The sequence below is a fragment of the Benincasa hispida genome, chromosome 2 (assembly GCF_027475165.1).
Source record: "Benincasa hispida cultivar pf3 chromosome 2, pf3_genome.v1.1, whole genome shotgun sequence".
Taxonomy (NCBI): Eukaryota; Viridiplantae; Streptophyta; class Magnoliopsida; order Cucurbitales; family Cucurbitaceae; genus Benincasa; species Benincasa hispida.
Window position 1 is genome coordinate 25,978,809 of NC_143479.1, and position 18,229 is coordinate 25,997,037.

The 18,229-nt window shown below is 34.9% G+C and overlaps 1 long non-coding RNA gene across 1 annotated transcript; it reads left to right on the forward strand.

Annotated features, from left to right (window-relative positions):
• Nucleotides 1-7,663: 7,663 nt before the first annotated feature.
• Nucleotides 7,664-11,723, forward strand: LOC150037772 (uncharacterized). The gene is made up of 2 exons (XR_016527561.1): nt 7,664-8,073; nt 11,423-11,723. It is a non-coding gene; the product is annotated as an uncharacterized LOC150037772 (long non-coding RNA).
• Nucleotides 11,724-18,229: the final 6,506 nt, after the last annotated feature.

Genomic DNA, 18,229 nt, shown 5'->3' on the forward strand with positions numbered 1-18,229 from the left:
AATTATATCATATATAATTAAATCCCTCCATTAATTTAAACAATTCAAATTAATCCAAAAATTGATTCTCATTTAATCTTGTTGAGCTACCAATGGGATCTCATGGACCTGTAGCTTGAAGCTCCAAAGGTACATGAATAATTAATCAAACTTTTTAATTAAATTATTCACCATCCGTTAACTTTCGGACACTCCACCAAAGACCAACTGCTACACTCTTCGCACTACAGATATATTTCTATTTCTACTAGATATAAACAATCAACAGTACGATGACCCTTCACAAATTGCTCGTAAGTACAGCTAGGCCAAAATTAGCGTTTTACCCCTCTAGTTACATCTAATTTCTTAAGTACCATTGATCCCTGTAATGAACAATAGATCATAGTCCAACTATGACTAAACCCCTCTCGAATTAGGAGAGCGTGTCATGTCAGAGAATCATCCTTAGGGGAGTAATTTATCTACTTACCCCGACCTCGGGGAAGGAATAAATTCCTTCTTGTGTAGCTGTATTCCCAGCTCCCCAATTAGACGAATCCCCATAATGGTAGGCTTGTTGAGTAGGCGATCTGGCCACTCTCATGCATACAAATCGAAGGACTACCCTCTTAGGTAGGAGTTCACAACTCATTCAGGATTTAGGTCATGTTACCTATGGTTATCCTGGTGAAATGTAAGTCTCTATTATGAACGGTGTTATATAATAAGACTAAACATTTCATGGTCAGGTCTTATATAAACTCTTTTGTATAGAATATCCCCGCTCACATGTCTACACGTGAATGATCAGGATCAGATCATTTGTAGTACTTTATAACAATTGTAACACCTACAAAACGGGCCATACTCGTAGTGTCACCACGATAAGGTACCCAACCTTATCCATCTACTACAAACTATTTAGGTTATTACTTAAACATGATTCACCCGTATGTCTCTACATACATGTTTAAGTTACAAGATAACCTTGGATGTTAGTTTATCGATTTGTGGTTAATGCAACTAAATATGATGAAAATATCATATATTTTATTAAATAGACAATGAGTTTGAATAAAATATCATATATTTTATTAAATAAACAATGAATTTGTTCAATATGTTTATAAATTATAGGATCCTACGAGATTTAGGGCATCAACCATAACAAATGGGACCTTAAAGTAGAGAGAGAGATAATTAATCTCTCTACTGTTATTTCAACGAGTGAGCTGCGAAAGAAAACATAATCATTAAGCACTCTATTTCATCAATTTTAATTTAAAATTAAGCATGTTCAACAAATGAAAAGAGGGTTTCAGAAAATACCTTTGAAGATCTCCTTCAAACTCGAAAATCAGCTGCAATCTTTTCCTCTTCTAGTCGTAAACCACCACTAAATCTTCCTTACTATCCTCTGGAGCCTTAATGTTAGGTTTTTAAAGGATGTATATTTTCTAAGTCAATTCCCCCAAAATTGTGTTGATTATTTGCTTTAATTGCTAATTTTATAGGATTAAACGATCCCGAAGAATTTTGGAGTCATTACAAGAAAATTGTGCCAAAAAGATAAAAATAACCAAGAAAATTAACAAATTGAAGAGAATCGAGTAAACACCCAGGAGAGCATCGAGTAAGGTTGTTGGAGCATCAACCATCGAGTATTTAGCATAATATTGTCAAAAAGCATCAAGTAAAGACTATCGAGTATTCAACCATCTTCCATCGAGTTATCGAGTTCCATCTGTTTCATCTTGCATCGAGTTAAGGCAATCGAGTAAAGAGCATTTAGAGCGTCGAGGATCGAGTATTGACCGTCGAGTATCGAGTAGTGAGTATTAAATAGAAAAACTCGATGCATTCGTTCTTCTTTCCGGATTCTGACGTGATCCATCTGCGCGCTTTGTGATGACTTCCTGCTGGTATAAATGAGTTTAGTTGTTCAGCGAAGACAGAGAGAGATATCATTTTTTTTTTAGAAATTCCATCATTTTCTTGAGAGAAAAACTTAGAAAAAGAAAAACCTATTTTTTTTAGAGAGAGATTTCTATTTCCGAGAGCGATTCTTGTAATTTTCTGTGAGATTAAGTCGATTTTATACTCAGACTTGTATCAATATGCAACTATCAATGGAATGCTTAAAGAACTTCAACCTCCATGAGTAGGTAAATCTTTTTTTTTGGGGGGGGGGGGGGGGGGGGGGGGGGTACTATGTATGTAATCAGGCCTTTTCTTGAGTTTTCTTTCATGTAATTACTTTCTTTTGAATGTTCTTACTAAGATTTAGAATAAAATTGATTAAGATTGAATTGACGAATCAAGATTAATCAATTTTTGTATTCAAAAATTACATGGTTCTATAACAAAATTGTAATTGTAGTTGTAAGAATTAGTAGTCTTGATAGAAATATGGACTTCTTTTCCTCTTTTCTTTAAAGAATCTATTAATTTAGAACCATGTAATCAATCTTGAAATTTTAGTTTTTTTTTATTTCATGATTGGAATAGTTAAGAAAACCCATGAGTTCAATACAATTTAGGCATTAGTTGTGAAATGTCTTTAGTAAGCAATTAAAACCTAGATTAGAGTTTATTGTGAAATTAGCTAATTAGGGCATTAGGAATTTATTCTTAATGAACTCTTGAAAAATTTAATTGCATGATTTCTTATTAAGTCAATGGTAGAATTGCCTAGTTATATAAAATCTTCAAAATTTCATTTCCATTGAATTTTATCTCACAATCTCTTTATTATTTCTCTCATTAATAAATTTCCTATATCAATTCTTGTCTTTTGCTTAGTTAGTTTCTTTTAGTTCTTAAAACAAACAAACTCCCACATTTAATCTTTCGCATTTAGGAATTCAAATAGTCAATTTTTAGGCCAATTATTTGTGGTTCTCTTGGAATCGACCTCTTACTTCCACTATTACTATGAGTTAGTTCTAGTTGTAGTTAGAGTTTAAATAAATTTCATTTGTTTTGGGTAGATAGAATTAACGACACCTACTTTACACCGAACACTTAGATTGAGTTGTGGGACTGAAAATAAGCTGAATCAAAGGGAATTAGGAGAAGAAGATGACTTTTTCCAGAAAACTGAAGAACTCTTATTCAGTAGAATTTCTCAGCAAAAATCCCTTTTTTCATGTTCTTTTTTTCTGAATTAGAACTTCAATTTTGTACCAAGAATACTTGCAATTAGATTGCACACTCTAACCACATCTCCTACAACAATTTGAATGGGTTATGTGGTTCTATGAATAAGGTGTTTAAAGTGAAAAAATCCCACATTTAGTGGGTTTTTCCAATTTGGATTAAATTCAAATTTTAAATTAAATTTAAAAAGAATTTAAAATCAATTCTTATTTTTTAAAATATATAAATCTAATTGAATTTTCTTTAAAATTCAATTTTTAATTTAATTTTCCAAAACTTAAATTAAATAAAATGGTTTTCTAAATTTGAATTTTCACAAAATTCAAATTTTACATTTTAAATTTAATTCATTTTAATTAATTAAATAATTTAATTAATTAATTTAATATCAAATATTAAATTATTAAATACTAATTTCATCACAATGAATATCTATTCATAAAATTAATATTTAAATTATATTTAAATATTACAATTAATTCTCCAATTTCGTTTAATTCCAAAACTAAACGTGTAATTATATCCAATATAATTATCAATTCCCTTAATTCAAATTTGAATGTTTCAAATTAATTCATCAAGCTATTCTAAGGCTTATTCCGTTTGTGAGCTAGTAGGAGACTAATGGACCTATAGATCATGGGCTCCAATGATCCAATATTAGTTGGCTAAATTCTTTAAACCGAATGAACCCACATTCGTTAATTACCGGGTCACTCTACTAAAGCCCAGTAGTTGCATTCCATATATTGTGTTCACTTGATACAACCATGATTATTAAGTTAACACTTAACAAGTTGTTCATAATAACGGTTGGGTCAAAAGTTGTGTAAGATCCTAACATTAAATCTAAATGGGAAGTTAAATAGAGAAAAAAAATCCTAAGTAAGGATATTAGAACAAAGGGAGGAAAACATCAAAATTATCCAAAAAGGTGACCAAAATCCAAATGCCTATAAAGGGCTTAAAACATGTTGGACGCAAGGAGGCATGGAGGATGGAAGCTAGAAAACTTGAAAAATGGCATACATGAGGACACGGGCAGTAAGCATGTGTCGAAGTGAACATGCTAGGTGCGCCATCCATGCGTCGAGGCCAAGCACACAGGCCATGCACCAAGCGCACAGGCCATGCGTCGAGGCCTAATGCACGGGCTATGTGTCAAGCGTGCAGGCCATGCGGAAGGACAAGCACAGACCGTGCGTCAAACGCAGCCCATGTGTCGATGGTGTACGTCGGGCACGCAGCCCATGCGTCGATGAGTGCCTGCCTATGCGTCGAACGAACAAGCGAGCAAGCCCTCCTATGCACTGTCGGGTAACCATGCGTCGATGTGCCAAGCCAAGCACACGCCCACACGGCTGAGAATGCCTATGCGGCTGAGCATGCCATGCGGCCAACCGTGCAAGCACCTATCACACCATGTGTCGATGGTTAGCACCATGCGTTCATGTCTAGTAGGCCGAGCAAGCACACCTAGCAAGCCATGCGTCGAGGGTGAGCAACCACCTTATGCGTTGGTGATGACCAACTCAGGCGTTGGCTAGGTTGGACTTTGATGAAGGAAAAGTGTGTTGCTATGCGTTAAGGATAGAAGGTGAGGCTAATTGATGGAAAACTTCAAGGGAAAATGCCAAGAGTATACGAATATAAGACTTAAAAAATTTAAGTAGTGAAATATGTGAGGTATTTAGGTGATTTAGGTGGCAAAAGGAAGATCACATAAAATCCAAGTAGGAGGTGGCTAAAGAAGATTTCATGCAATTCACCCAAGCATGAGGCGGGTGAAGGAGATTTCATGCAACAAAAGAAATTTTGGCTGGCAAGCTGAAAGGAGAACAACTCAAGGCTAGGCTAAGAATAGGCTGGGTAGCAACTCCAAACGGAGACAAATGAGAGTTGTGTTGTCAACATGGGGTGAGTTTGAAATGGCTATAAATAGGGGAGTCGAGCAAGGGAAATTCATTCGTACCAGCACCTAAATCGTGTGTTGAAAGCATATTTAGAGAGTGACGTTTGAGTTATTAGGCTAATTGGAGATCAAAAGAAATAAGGTTGCGTTGTTGAGGTATTGAGGCAGCCAGATGCACAGCCAGCCCAAGGCAACTGGACGCACAACCAGCCTACGCCTTGTGCACACGCAACACTGCGTCCATCCGTCCATCCGCACGCGCATCGCTCGATACATCTCGTGCCCCAGCCCAACGCAGCTACCTTCCCCGTGCGACGCAGCATGCCCAGCGCACGCCCAAACGCGCTAGCCCTTGTGCGGCACAGCACGCCCACTCTGCCTACTGCCCAACGCCCAGCTGCCTATCTCGGTCCAAATAACCTCTAAAGAGGCTAACTTTGGTATTTTGGCTAATTTTAATTAGGGTAAGCTGGTCTTTTCAATATATAATGATATTTTGGCTAAATTTGACACTATTTATTGATATAACAAGTATTAATTGAAGAATTTCCATTGATATGGAGGAATTCTTAGGAAGGTAGTCTGACGGTGATTTTAGTGGAAAAACTTGCTGACGGTGAGTGTTTACTTAGCTTTATGCTTTGATATGTGAATAAATGCATATGTAAGTACAAAATACCTGCTTATGATGTAATGATGATTGCCATGATATAGTTTGTGAAATTGCTATGGAAACTAAAATTATACCCATATTACATAGTTAGCATGCTTAACAAAAGGTGCTTGGCGGGAAAATATAGTAAGTCTCGGTCGGCAGGAAATAATAGTCGGTGACGACAGACGGGAAATATAGTCAAGTACCTAAGCATGACTAGCGGGATAAAAAATTGTCGGTGTGCACATTAACGGAAAAAGTGGGTTATAGGAAAGTTTCCATAAAAAGTTATGATGATTGATAATGTGTCCATGATATGAGTATGCCACGTATAGCATGAGACTGGAGGATGTTGATTGAATGAACATATACATGATCATGCATAAATTATACTGGAATTATGATTATGTGATTGATTTCCCAAAAATATGATTTGCAAAGTGATTATTATTTTAAAAGAACCACTCACTGGGCTTAGTAGTTCACACTCTTCCAAATGTTTTCTTATATACCCCCCCAGGTAGCAAAGCGGAGCGTTCAAGGAGGAGTCTACTAACCACTATCACACTAGGACTTGGTAAATTCTTAGGCCACGGCTCAAATCATGTAATAAAAAATATAGGAAATTAAACTATGTGTATGAAAGATAGATAGAGTGTTGTAAACATGTTGAAATCCTTAATAGATATGGGAGGAATGTTAAATTTAAATGTTGTCTTGAAATACTACTAGTTTACCCTCACGCTCCCTTCCCGGTCTTGGGGGTTAAGGCTAGGGAGGGATTGTGACAAGTTGTTTTACCCCCGAGATTACCTCTTGTTCCTTAAGTTCCACTGATCCTTTAATGAACAATTGGTTTGTGATCCAATCATTAAAACGAGTACTTTTCTGGCCAATGAGAGGGTGGGGCCCCTTGTTCAAGACCTGGACTCAACACTTAAGGAACAACCTTTCTACTATCTCTAAAAACGGGTAGGAGTGAATTCCATCTTACACCCTATATCCCAGCTATCTACCCGGTCTTACCCCTAAAATGGGAGGTTTATTGAGCCGGCGCTATTGAGCCAACCCTCACCTATGCAAATCCGAGGATAATCCCAAATAAAGAGAAGGTCATAGTTAGCTCAGGATTAATGTTAAGTTACCTAGGTCATCGCTTTGAAATAGTCAGTCTTATACAGTAAACAGTGTTATAAAATAAAAGTGACTCATTTCTTGGTTCGATCTTATGCAAACTCATTGCACAGAACACCCCAACTTTTCATGTCACTACATGAATGAATTAGGATTACTTCATTTGTAGCACTTTACAATGATTGTAACAACTACTAAGTGAACCGTATCCAATAGTGTTACCAGAATAAGATACCCAACCTTATTTATATATTATAGATTATTTTGACTATTTACTCGAACCCGATCCACTCTTATGTCTTCACATAAAGTTCAAATACTCATGTAATAGTCATGGATCTTTTAGTTTATTGGATTTATTTTTTAAAACGAAATAAGCAATTCATATATTCAATAACAACTTTATTGATTTGCAGAATAAGTTTATCATTTACAAAGCACAAGTTTTAGGACATAAAATCCAACATCTACAAAGATAAATTCTCTTATACTTAACTTTTTTACATTGTAAATGTTTTGTTTTAATTCTCACTACAAGAAAATATACTTTTAGTGACAAATATTTAATGTTGCAAGAAATTTTTGTCGCTAAAAAGTAACTTATAGCAACGTTAAAAATATGTCACAAAATATTATCATCTGCAATGCATTTTTAATCAACGTTAATAAAAAAAATTTGCAACACATCAATCAATCAATCCCACTAAATATTGAATACCGTTAGCATCACATTAAGGTAGCCCTAAATATAGGGCAAAATTATTTTCCCCCACTTTTCACACTTAATTTTACATTTCCCACTTACCTCCTTCATGTTTATAGATTTTCCATTTTCACTTTCCCTTCTAAATTTAGGGTGAAACGAAGAAGACCCACGCCTACCATGTCGAAACAAGACGATTACAAGAACCTCACGCGAACTTCGACCACTCCACGCGAACGTCGACCACTGCACGTGAAGGTCAGTCACTGCACGCGAACGTCAACCACTGTGCACCCACGCCTACCATGTCGAAACAAGACGATTACAAGAACCTCACGCGAACGTCGACCACTCCACGCGAACGTCCACCACTGCACGTGAAGGTCAGTCACTGCACGCGAACGTCAACCACTGTGCACGCAAACGTTGGCCACTGGACGTGCCCGCTGGCTGATTCCTGGTACGATTACACGCGCTAGTGACTTCCGACTTCTGATATGCGCACCCAAACCAGTTTTTTCCCTTGAGGTTCTTCCATCAACATTTTCGCTTCTGAATTTTGAATTTTTTTCCTTGAGATTTACTAGGATTTATGTTTGAATTATGAGTTTATTCGGGCCGAATACCCTAAACTTTGAAATTAGATTAGAAATTATGTAGTATTTAGAAGACACAAAGAAGATACAAAATTAAAGGGTTTTTTTTTTTTTTATTCCATTTGTTGTTTATCGTGGTTGTTCTTAGCTCTTTCATAAGCTTTGCGCTTATAGTCCGCAGATTCTCGATTTTTCCATTTTCTATAGTTTATGGTAATGGCAACTCTTATTATCTTCGTTCTTGTTGTTTTTTCTCCCCTCCCATTCTTTGCTGTTAATTTTGTTTTGAGTATGTGCATCTATGGGCATCTACTGGAACTTTACTTTATATTTCATAGACTGCAACATTATGCTAGTCTGTATTGATAAAAACAAGAAAAAAAATGCTAAACTTTAATTCTTAGTCATGGATCTTTAATTCTAAACTTTAATCTGTTTTGGAATTTTTGTTCTTTTGACTGATTTATTTTTAGGGCTTCAGCGATAACGATCATGAAGATTTTGGAGAGTGTTGAGTTTGTTCAACAAACAATTGTTCTTTTTTATGAAGTTCAGCAGATAAAAACTCTCTTTAGATCCTTTAAAACTCTTTTTAAGATGCTTTATAATTGTCTCTAACACTTGAAACTTTTGTTCGTTTTCGAACACCTTTTTGTTTGGTATCAAGTCATTTTCGGTAAGTTTTAGAGGTTAAAACTCTGTTTAAATCCTTCAAATGCGCTACAAAGTAGGTTACAATCCTTAAAAACTCATTTGGTAGTTTGAGACTAGTTTGAAGTGTTTGAATTAAGGTTGGTATTAAGATAAGGAAATCTTTCTTGAACATTATTGTAATATGATTAAGATTGTTAGACTAAATTTAACCTCTAAATCAATATTCTTGTTGAGTAAGAAATCTTGCAAATGTATGAGGAGCACAATAAGTAATTAGAGTTCAAACTAGCCATGTTGTGTTCTCTTTAAAAGGTAATATTTATAACATTATTATTAAAACTCTAGTTCTAAAGTATTAACTTAAAATATGTGTTGGAGTATTTTGGCTATCTTGCAGTTGTGGTAGTCATAACCTAGTTATTGTTTATGGTTTTCATTAATATTTATGTATTTGTTCAAATGAATTTGGTTGGTATTACTCTTTTTTCTTAGTTTAAATAAGTTTACTTTATTGGGTTGATAAATTTAATTTAGTTCTTGTTACCATTGATTTGTTTATGTATAAGTTTTTTGGTTTATATTTATATATTTTCCAAATGAAATTGTTGTTATTAGTTTTTCTTTTAGTATGATATGCTTACTTGCTTGAATAGTAAGCTTACTTTTTTTGTTTCTTTCAGTATCATATGCTTATTTGCTTGAATTGAGTTGTTTGTGTTTGTGTTTCGAACTTGTTTTGGACTCCTTCGTATTCGTTTCGACGAATGAGGATAAGTACGGAGTTCAAACTAGCAAGATATGTTCCCTTTAAGAGATAATATTATAAGACATTCTTCTTAAAATCTAATTTGTTCTAAAGTGATAGATTAGAATATGTGTTGGAGTGCTCTGACTATTCTGTAGTTATTAGGGTTCATAAAAATCCCCGTGGAGTCGGGTCCCAACCCCGATCGGGGTGAAAAATCCCTAGTTTGACCAGGGATGGGAGTCAAACTAAGGATAGAAAATGGGTCGGATGGTATCCTCGCTCCGTCCCCGACCCCAACCCCGACCACGTCCTGGATATTTTTTTTAATAATTTTTAATAATAATAACAATAATATATATATAACAGTAGCTTAGCTTATTCTTTTAACCTTTTTTTTACTTTTTTAAAATTTATTTCATAATATAATTATCTTAAACTTTTTATTAAATCTAAAATATTTTTAGTTATTAATTTAAATAAATAAAATAATTGTAATACTACATTGTTATATTAAATATTTAAAATTTGAATATAAATATCAAAATTTAATTGATTTTAAATAAATAATTAATTAAAAATAAAAAATATAAACGAAAATTTTTTTTCCTGCGGGAACCCGAATCCCAAACGGGGATTCTCTGACCCCGACTCCGACTCCGACTCCTCATAACGGGGAATAGGGTGGGGACGAGGATTATATATCTCCACAGGGAAGGAACCGGGGAGTACATCCCCGACCCTGCCCCGCCCTATTGCCAACCCTAGCAGTTATGGTAGTCATAACTTAGTTATTATTTATGTTTCCATGAGTTGCTATGGTTTCTTCTAGAGTTTGTTTTAGTTCATGAGTTTCATTAACTTCTTGTTGAATCTATTTCTTTTTATAAGATTAGTTGTTTATAAGTATTTTTTTGGTTATGCATTTTGTCAAATGAATTTGGTTTTTATTATTCTTTCCTCTTAGTTTTGATATCTTGTAACTTGCGTTGGTTGATAAGTCAGTTTCCATTGAGTTCGTTTGTGTTTGTAAGTATTTTTGTTTATGTTTATGCATTTTTCTAAACGAAAATGGTTGCTATTAGTTTTTTTTCTCTTAGTTTGATAGGCTTACTTATTTGGATTTATAAGTAATTGTCCATTGAGTTGTTTATAGTTGTTAGCTATAGAAGAATTTTTAAGCATCTAAGGGGTTAGTTATTGTTTATGTTTCTATTAAGTTTTTTTTTTTTTTTTTTTTTCTATTAGTAGGCGAGGAAAGATTTGTAATTAATTAGTTTTACACATTTTTTATTAGGTAAAAACTCTCTTTAGACCCTTGCAAACTCAATTAATGTGTTATAAAGTAGTACATAATCTTGGAAAACTCTTTTTGTAGTTCAAGACTAGTTAGTGTGGTGTTTGAATTAATTTGTAAGGTTATGGTTAAGGTAAGAAGATCTCCCTTGAAAATTATTGTAGTTTAATCAAGAATATTGGACTAAGTTCTAAATTATATTGGAAAAGAGGTCTGTATTGGAGTTGTGACTAATTTTATTTGCTTTATAATTGTTCCTAACACTTGAAGCTTCTGTTTGAAGCTTTGGATTCTTTTCAGATATATTCAGTTACTTTTCAACTAGGTCCCAAATCATTTTTGGTATGTTTTCCAAGTGAATTTGTTGTTAATTTTGTTTATAGTTTCCATTGAGTTGTATGTGTTTATAAGTTTTTCGGTTTATGTTTATATATTTTGCAAAATTCTAGTTTGTTGTGTTTTCTATTAAGTTTAGGAGCATCATTAACTTGTTGAGTTTATGTTGAATCGTTTATGTGTGCCTTTGTGTTTTATGTTTGTGCATTTTACCAAATGAATTTGGTATTTATTAGTCTTTCGTCTTAGTTTGAAAACATTCAGGATGGAAGTAGGAAGAGACTTGAGTTCAAGTTGGGTATAGTGATGTCGACGACTTCATTAGGAAAAAGCTATGTATGGTGAAACTGACGATGGGACTTCTTGAAGTATTTAAGCTAAAAAAAGACAATTATTTAAGGTCAACAAGTAATTTTAAGACTTTAGGGTCTTGTACTTATTATAGTTATCAATTTTGTTGATCTTTGTAAGTTGATTATAGCTTGTGGAGGGACGAACAATTATATTATTTTTCTTGAAGTGAAAGAATTAATTGCTATGTTTGTTGAAAGTTGTGTATACAAATATCATATTACTTTTATTATACCTATATAAATATTTGTAAGTCAACCTTCTTCGATGTTGGTCAGTACCCCTATAATGTTGGTTTTCGACTGACATTATAACTCTATTTTATACTCGTGATAACAGGTTTATATATTAAATCGAATATTATTTTTTAATTAATGAAATATTTTGATCGGTGCATACATATGTTGCAATAGATACTTGCAATGACCATTGATCCACATTTAGCAACAATCTTATATGTTGCTAAAACTTAACTTTTAGAAACGAATTTTCAACGTCAATGTATAACACAAATAGCGACAAAACATATATTGCTAAAAGTATGTAAGTACGCTTTTAGTAACACGTTAGCATTAGTAAAAGTCATGTTTTAGGGGCGTGTAGTGGTATGTCACTGAAACTTTTGACTATGTACCTACCGCGACATTCACAGCGATGCGCCTCTATGAGTTACTCATACTTTTAGCGGCTTTTTATTTTTTATTTTTTTTTATTTTAGCAATGTATTTTACTCATCACATAAAGCTATTTTTGTTGTAGTGTCTTTTGGGAATCAAAGTGTGCGATTCAACCCCTTCCACTGCGGGATTTGATCATTTCAAAAGCTTCTCCCAAACTTTGAATGAGATCTAAATATAACATCAATTACTCATCTCTTCATAAACAATCACTCTAGTTTAAATAACTTCTAGCAACACCCTTAAGAGTGAGGTACAAAAAGTTCACGAATAGTGCATAAGGATTAAGACTTAGGCGATCTTTCGAAACCTTAAATAAACCCGCATCTTCTTCAAAATGACTAACCCTTCAAAGTAAACAAAGCCCCACAATATATATGCCCCAGCCTTGATAAGATCTTCCAGGAAAGAAAATATTCTTTACAAAAATAGGAAAGCAAGTCAGTGAATTTGCGTTACACGTTTCAACGAATAAGTAAAAAATATCCAATCATAACCTACAAGATAAAAAACAATGTTGCTTGATAGTACAAGATATTTTATAAAACACGTTGCTCAAATCTTGCATATAACAAAATAAATCAATCATACGTTCCTCCTTTAATAGTATGGTACTCCAAAATAAAATTTTTAGGGCAAATTGTAAAAACCACCCCTAAGATATGGTTGTATTTACAATTATACTCTCAAACTTTCAATTATAAAATTTTAGCCCTCAAACTTATTCAAGTGTTGTCGAATTGAGCTTAACTCAATGATACTGGCATACACTCTAATCCAAGAGGTCGGAAGTTCAACCTCCCACCCCACAATTATTGTACTTCAAAAAAAAAAAAAAAAAAACTCATACAAGTGTTAGAATTGAATTCTTAAACTTATACAATTGTAGAAACTGTAACAACTGAGTTTAAGAGTTAAATTTTTATCATTTGGGAGTCCAATTTCTACAATTATTACAAGTTAAAGGGTCCAATTTTAACACTTCTATAAGCTTGATGACTCATATTTTTCCTATTGAATATAGTTTTTGCAATTTTGTAACTACCACCATAGTTTGAATATAGTTTTTGCAATTTGTCCGAACCTTAATCACAACTAAATCAAAGAACTTGAGTAAATAGATTGAGCATATATCTCTTAACCTAATCCAACCAACTTTTTATTATCTAGTTTGCACGTGGTCAAGATTGATTCGAGGAAGAAACATCTACGCACATGCTATGACAAAAGACTATCAACAATGACCACTATCAACAAATTGGCACATAGGGAAATTAATTAGTAATAAAGATAGGCACTTTGACAACAAAAAAGCATAATGATTCCTTATATTTAAGATACTGAGATGGGATATATGATCAGACAGTATTAAAAACTTACTTAAGACTTTGAATTGGCAAAGAAGGATATGCATACAACATAATTCTTAAGCCTGATGGAATACGTAACTAAGATGCAAAATGCTAATTAGGTTGTTGATTTCAATTCATGAACTAATTATGGAATAGAATATATGAACAACTAAGCAAAAGATGAAGAATAATGACATAATTAATGGATAAGCACAAAAATAACCCTACATTGAAGATACAAAAATTCGGAAACGTGATCATATTCAACTTTCTTGTCTTAAAGCAAAAGCTTATAAGAATCTAACCTGTCTAGTTGAACACATTTAATAGATACACCTTCATATGTCTTCTAGAACTAAAGAAACTTATAACTATACATATACAAATGTGACATCAAAAGAATAAAACGAGTGAGGTATTGAAACTTTGAAGCTTTACTTTTAAAGAAATGAGTGCATTTCAATTATTACTGAGTGTCTAGACAAGCTTACGTACACTTGGATTAATCTTACGGGACAACTTATCTAACCCTTCTGGGTGTTAAGAAAACCCATAGGTTATTAAATTCTATGTAAGTGGTCATTGTGAATTGAACACATGACCTCTTAGTCCTTTATTAAGGGCATTCCCCTCTTTATCACTAGGGTAATTCATGACCGTTGTTGACCAAACAAACTTATGCACCAACCACAAGATTTTGAGAAATTTATTCGAATTTATATTTGGTAATTGAGTAATTCAATTGATGTGTTATGTTAATCACACATTTAGTTTTAATGAGCTCACACAAACATAATTGAACTGATGTATAAAGTTCATACTACTATCCATAAGGTTAAAGGGTTCAATTTCTCGGTAAAAAAAAAAAAAAAAAAAAAAAAAAAATCTAATCCTTAATTGACTTAAATATTTTAAGTTTCATATAAGACTCTTTAAATTTATTCTTTAACAACGACGCCCCTCGATTGATTGATATCGAAGAGTATATGAATGTGACATTAATTAATGGGAATTTTAGCTCAAAAACCAATGTCTATTATCTCATGGAATCTATGGAAACAGCAGGACACGAGCTGTTTTTTAGATTATTAATAACATATATAGATTTGCAAAAGTGGAGAAAAGTAAAGGGATGTTGCTTTTTTTTTTTTAATGTTCTTTTTGTTAATTTTTTTTTAAGAGTGGATTGATTCTATTTATAGTATGTTAAATCAGCTTTATATTCCTGTCAGCAAAAAATATTCTTCCAAATTGGTATACGACTGAGGTTGAGCATCTAAGCATCCATCGTCTTTTTTTTTAGACATATATGCTTCTTGTTTTCTCCCACATTCCTAATTTAGTGTAGTCATAATGTAGACATACGTCTCTCTCTTTAATTCAATAAGAATTTGAATTTTCTCGTCCAATCTAGCCTTCTATGAAAAACAAAACAAGAAATATAATAATTTGGTACAGAATATATACATATTTGAAACTACAACAAAATTGTTTTTAGTTTGTTTCAAAGATCTCATATTGAAAGATTAATTAGTATGTAAATGGTGAATTAAATCAATCACTCCCCTAAAATATCCTGTAATTGTGAGAAAATTAGTAGACTTAGGGTTAGAGCAGATAAAAATTGAAGAAGAAAAATCTGCAGACAAGAAGGATGACGAAAATAGGGAAAGCTCAACTCTACTTCCCTTTTTCTCTTTTCTGTATATTTAATCTGTATATCTTTTTCTCTCATATATTTTGGTACAGAGGCTGTTGCTATATATATACAATTGTGTTGAATAAAGAACAAAGGAAATAAATCAAATCTTGTCTGCAGCAGGTAAAGAACAGCCGTTGCAACGAAGTTTGTTAGTGAGAGAGAAGGTCCACGGTGTCACTGATGTCAGCTCCTACATGGCACTTCGTCACCTGCTGATGGGGCTGACTTTTATCCTTGTCATCCCCCATCAAGCAACAGGGTAAATCCATTAGCCCGAGCCTGCTTCGAAGCTATGAAAAGGTGTCAAAAGGGAGAGGTTTGGTTAGACAGTCGGCCAGTTGTTCTGTAGAGGGAACATAGCGAATATGAAGTTGATCATGAAGAACAAGATCCCGGATGAAGTGCACATCGATCTCAATGTGCTTAGTTCTTGCGTGATAAACTGGATTAGCAGCTAAGGCACCTGCGCCCATGTTATCACACCAAAGAACAGGAATGCCTTTTGAAGGGAAGCCAATTTCAGTCAGCAGGTTTTTCACCCATATAATCTCTGTGGTAGCATGTGCGAGAGCTCTATACTCTGACTTAGTGTTTGATCGGGCCACGGTCAATTGATTCTTAGAAGACCAGGAGATGAGTGTGGATCCAAGATAGATACAATATGCTGCAGTCGACTTTCGATCATCAAGACTCGAGGCCCAGTCAGCATCAGAGTAGGTTGTTATATTAAGGTGTGGATCAGAGTTGATGTTGAGTCCAAAATGAAGAGTCCCAGCAAGATACCGAAGCACACGTTTAATAGTTGACCAATGAACATCAGTGGGGGCTTTGAGAAACTGACTGAGTTTGTTAACAATAAAGGCAATGTCGGGTCTTGTGTTGGTGAGATACTGAAGGGCACCAACTATGCTGCGGTGAAAGAATGGGTCATGTAGAGGTGTGTCAATGCTCAGTGAGAGTAAAGTTCCAGGTACAGCAGGAGTCGGGCAGGGTTTCATATGTTGGAGATTCAGTTTAGTCAGGAGTTCAGTGATGTATTGGGCTTGATGTAGATGAAGGCCAGAAGGTGTGTAATTTATTTGAACACCAAGAAATTGACTGAGTTTTCCCAGGCCTTTAAGAGAAAATTGGTTATTAAATTGTGAAATAAGATGATCTATGTAGGTTGGGTCACTACCAGTGAGTATCAAGTCATCCACATAAACAAGCAGCATAGTAATAGAGAAGGAGGTATGCATGTAATATAGAGAGGTGTCTAGAGAACTCACTGTGAAACCGAATCGACAGAGAAATGCTTTGAGTTCATCGTTCCAAGCCCGAGGAGCCTGCTTAAGGCCATAGATAGCTCTGTTGAGCTTGCAGATATAATGTGGGTGAGTCTTGCTTTCAAAGTCGGGAAGGTTGAGACATGTACACTGTTTCCTTCAGCATGCCGTTGAGGAATGCATTGTTAAAGTCAATTTGACGAAGGGGCCAATGATTTGATACCGCCAGTGTGAGTATAATTCTAATAGTGGAAACCTTGATAACAGGGCTGAACATATCAAAATAATCAAAGTCAGGGTGTTGGTGAAAACCTTTGGCAACGAGGCGTGCTTTATACCTTTAGACAGAGTCATGAACATCACATTTTGAACGATATACCCATTTGCAACCAATAACAGTTTGATCAGGAGTAGGCGGAACCAGTGTCCAAGTATTGGTACGCTGCAGGGCAGCAAGTTCTTCAACCATTGCTACTTGCCACTGTGGAACTACAAGAGCATGAGAGACAGAGCTAGGTTCAGTCTGAGTAAGATCTTCGTTTAGCTCAGCAATTCAAGCTTTTGGCTTGAAGATTCTAGCCTTCCCCCTGGTGATCATTGGATGAGTGCTGATGAGAGGTTGATCTGTAGGTTGTATGGGTTGTTGTGGGGATAGTGGTGAAGAGGTTATCAGAGGTGACACTGTAGTAGGACGAGGAGATGCTAAGGGGGATAGTGGAGGTCTGTAAGTGGAGATGATGGACTCGATATTAGATCAGGTAAAGTGTGGAGGGACTAAGGTTGGACAGAGGTATTAGTTTCTGGTGAGTGTTGATTTGGGGGCGGGTAAGCAAGGGGTTGAGGGAACTATGTGGAGATTGGTGGAGCTGAACTGAAAGGGATGGAAGGCTGAATGTTGGCAAAGCCTGTTTGGAAGGGAAATTCGTCTTCATTGAAAATGACATGGGCGGGATATGATAAACTTTCCATCCTCAGTGAGACATCGGTAGCCTTTGTGTATTGGTGAGGGACCAAGGTAGACACATTTGCTGCTATGGAAGGCAAATTTGTGGGTCTGATATGGTCGAAGATATGGATGACACGCACAACCAAAGACCCTGATAGACAATAGATCCAATTTGCTGCCAAGTAGTGCTTCCATCGGGCTGTTATCCTGAAGAGTAAGAGAAGGAAATGGGTTAATAAGGATAACGACAGTTTGAAATGCATACCACTAGAGATGCAGAGGCATCCTAGCTTGTGCTAAGAGTGTAAGACCAGTCTCAACAATATGGCAGTGTTTGCACTAAGCACGACCATTTTAAGCTGAAGTGTAGGGGCAGAAAACCCTGACTTGAATTCCTAACTGATCACACATATGTGCAACGGCTTTGTACTCATCCCCTCCATCCATTTGCAATGTACGAAGTGTTTTGTTAAATTGAGTATGAACAAAAGCTTGAAAGTGTCGAAAGGCAGTGGCAGTATCACTTTTCTATTTTAAGGGATATAACCAAGTGAATTTGTTGTAGTCATCAATGAACAATACATAGTATCTATAGCCATCAGCTGAAGGCATTTGGGCTGGCCCCTAGAGATCAGTGTGCACTAATTCAAAAGGTGTTTGTGCATGAGATAAGGAATCAGAAAAGGGTAATTTATGGGACTTTCCAAACTGACAAGCTTTACAAAAATACTTCTCATTATCAGTGATTTTCAAGTTACATCCA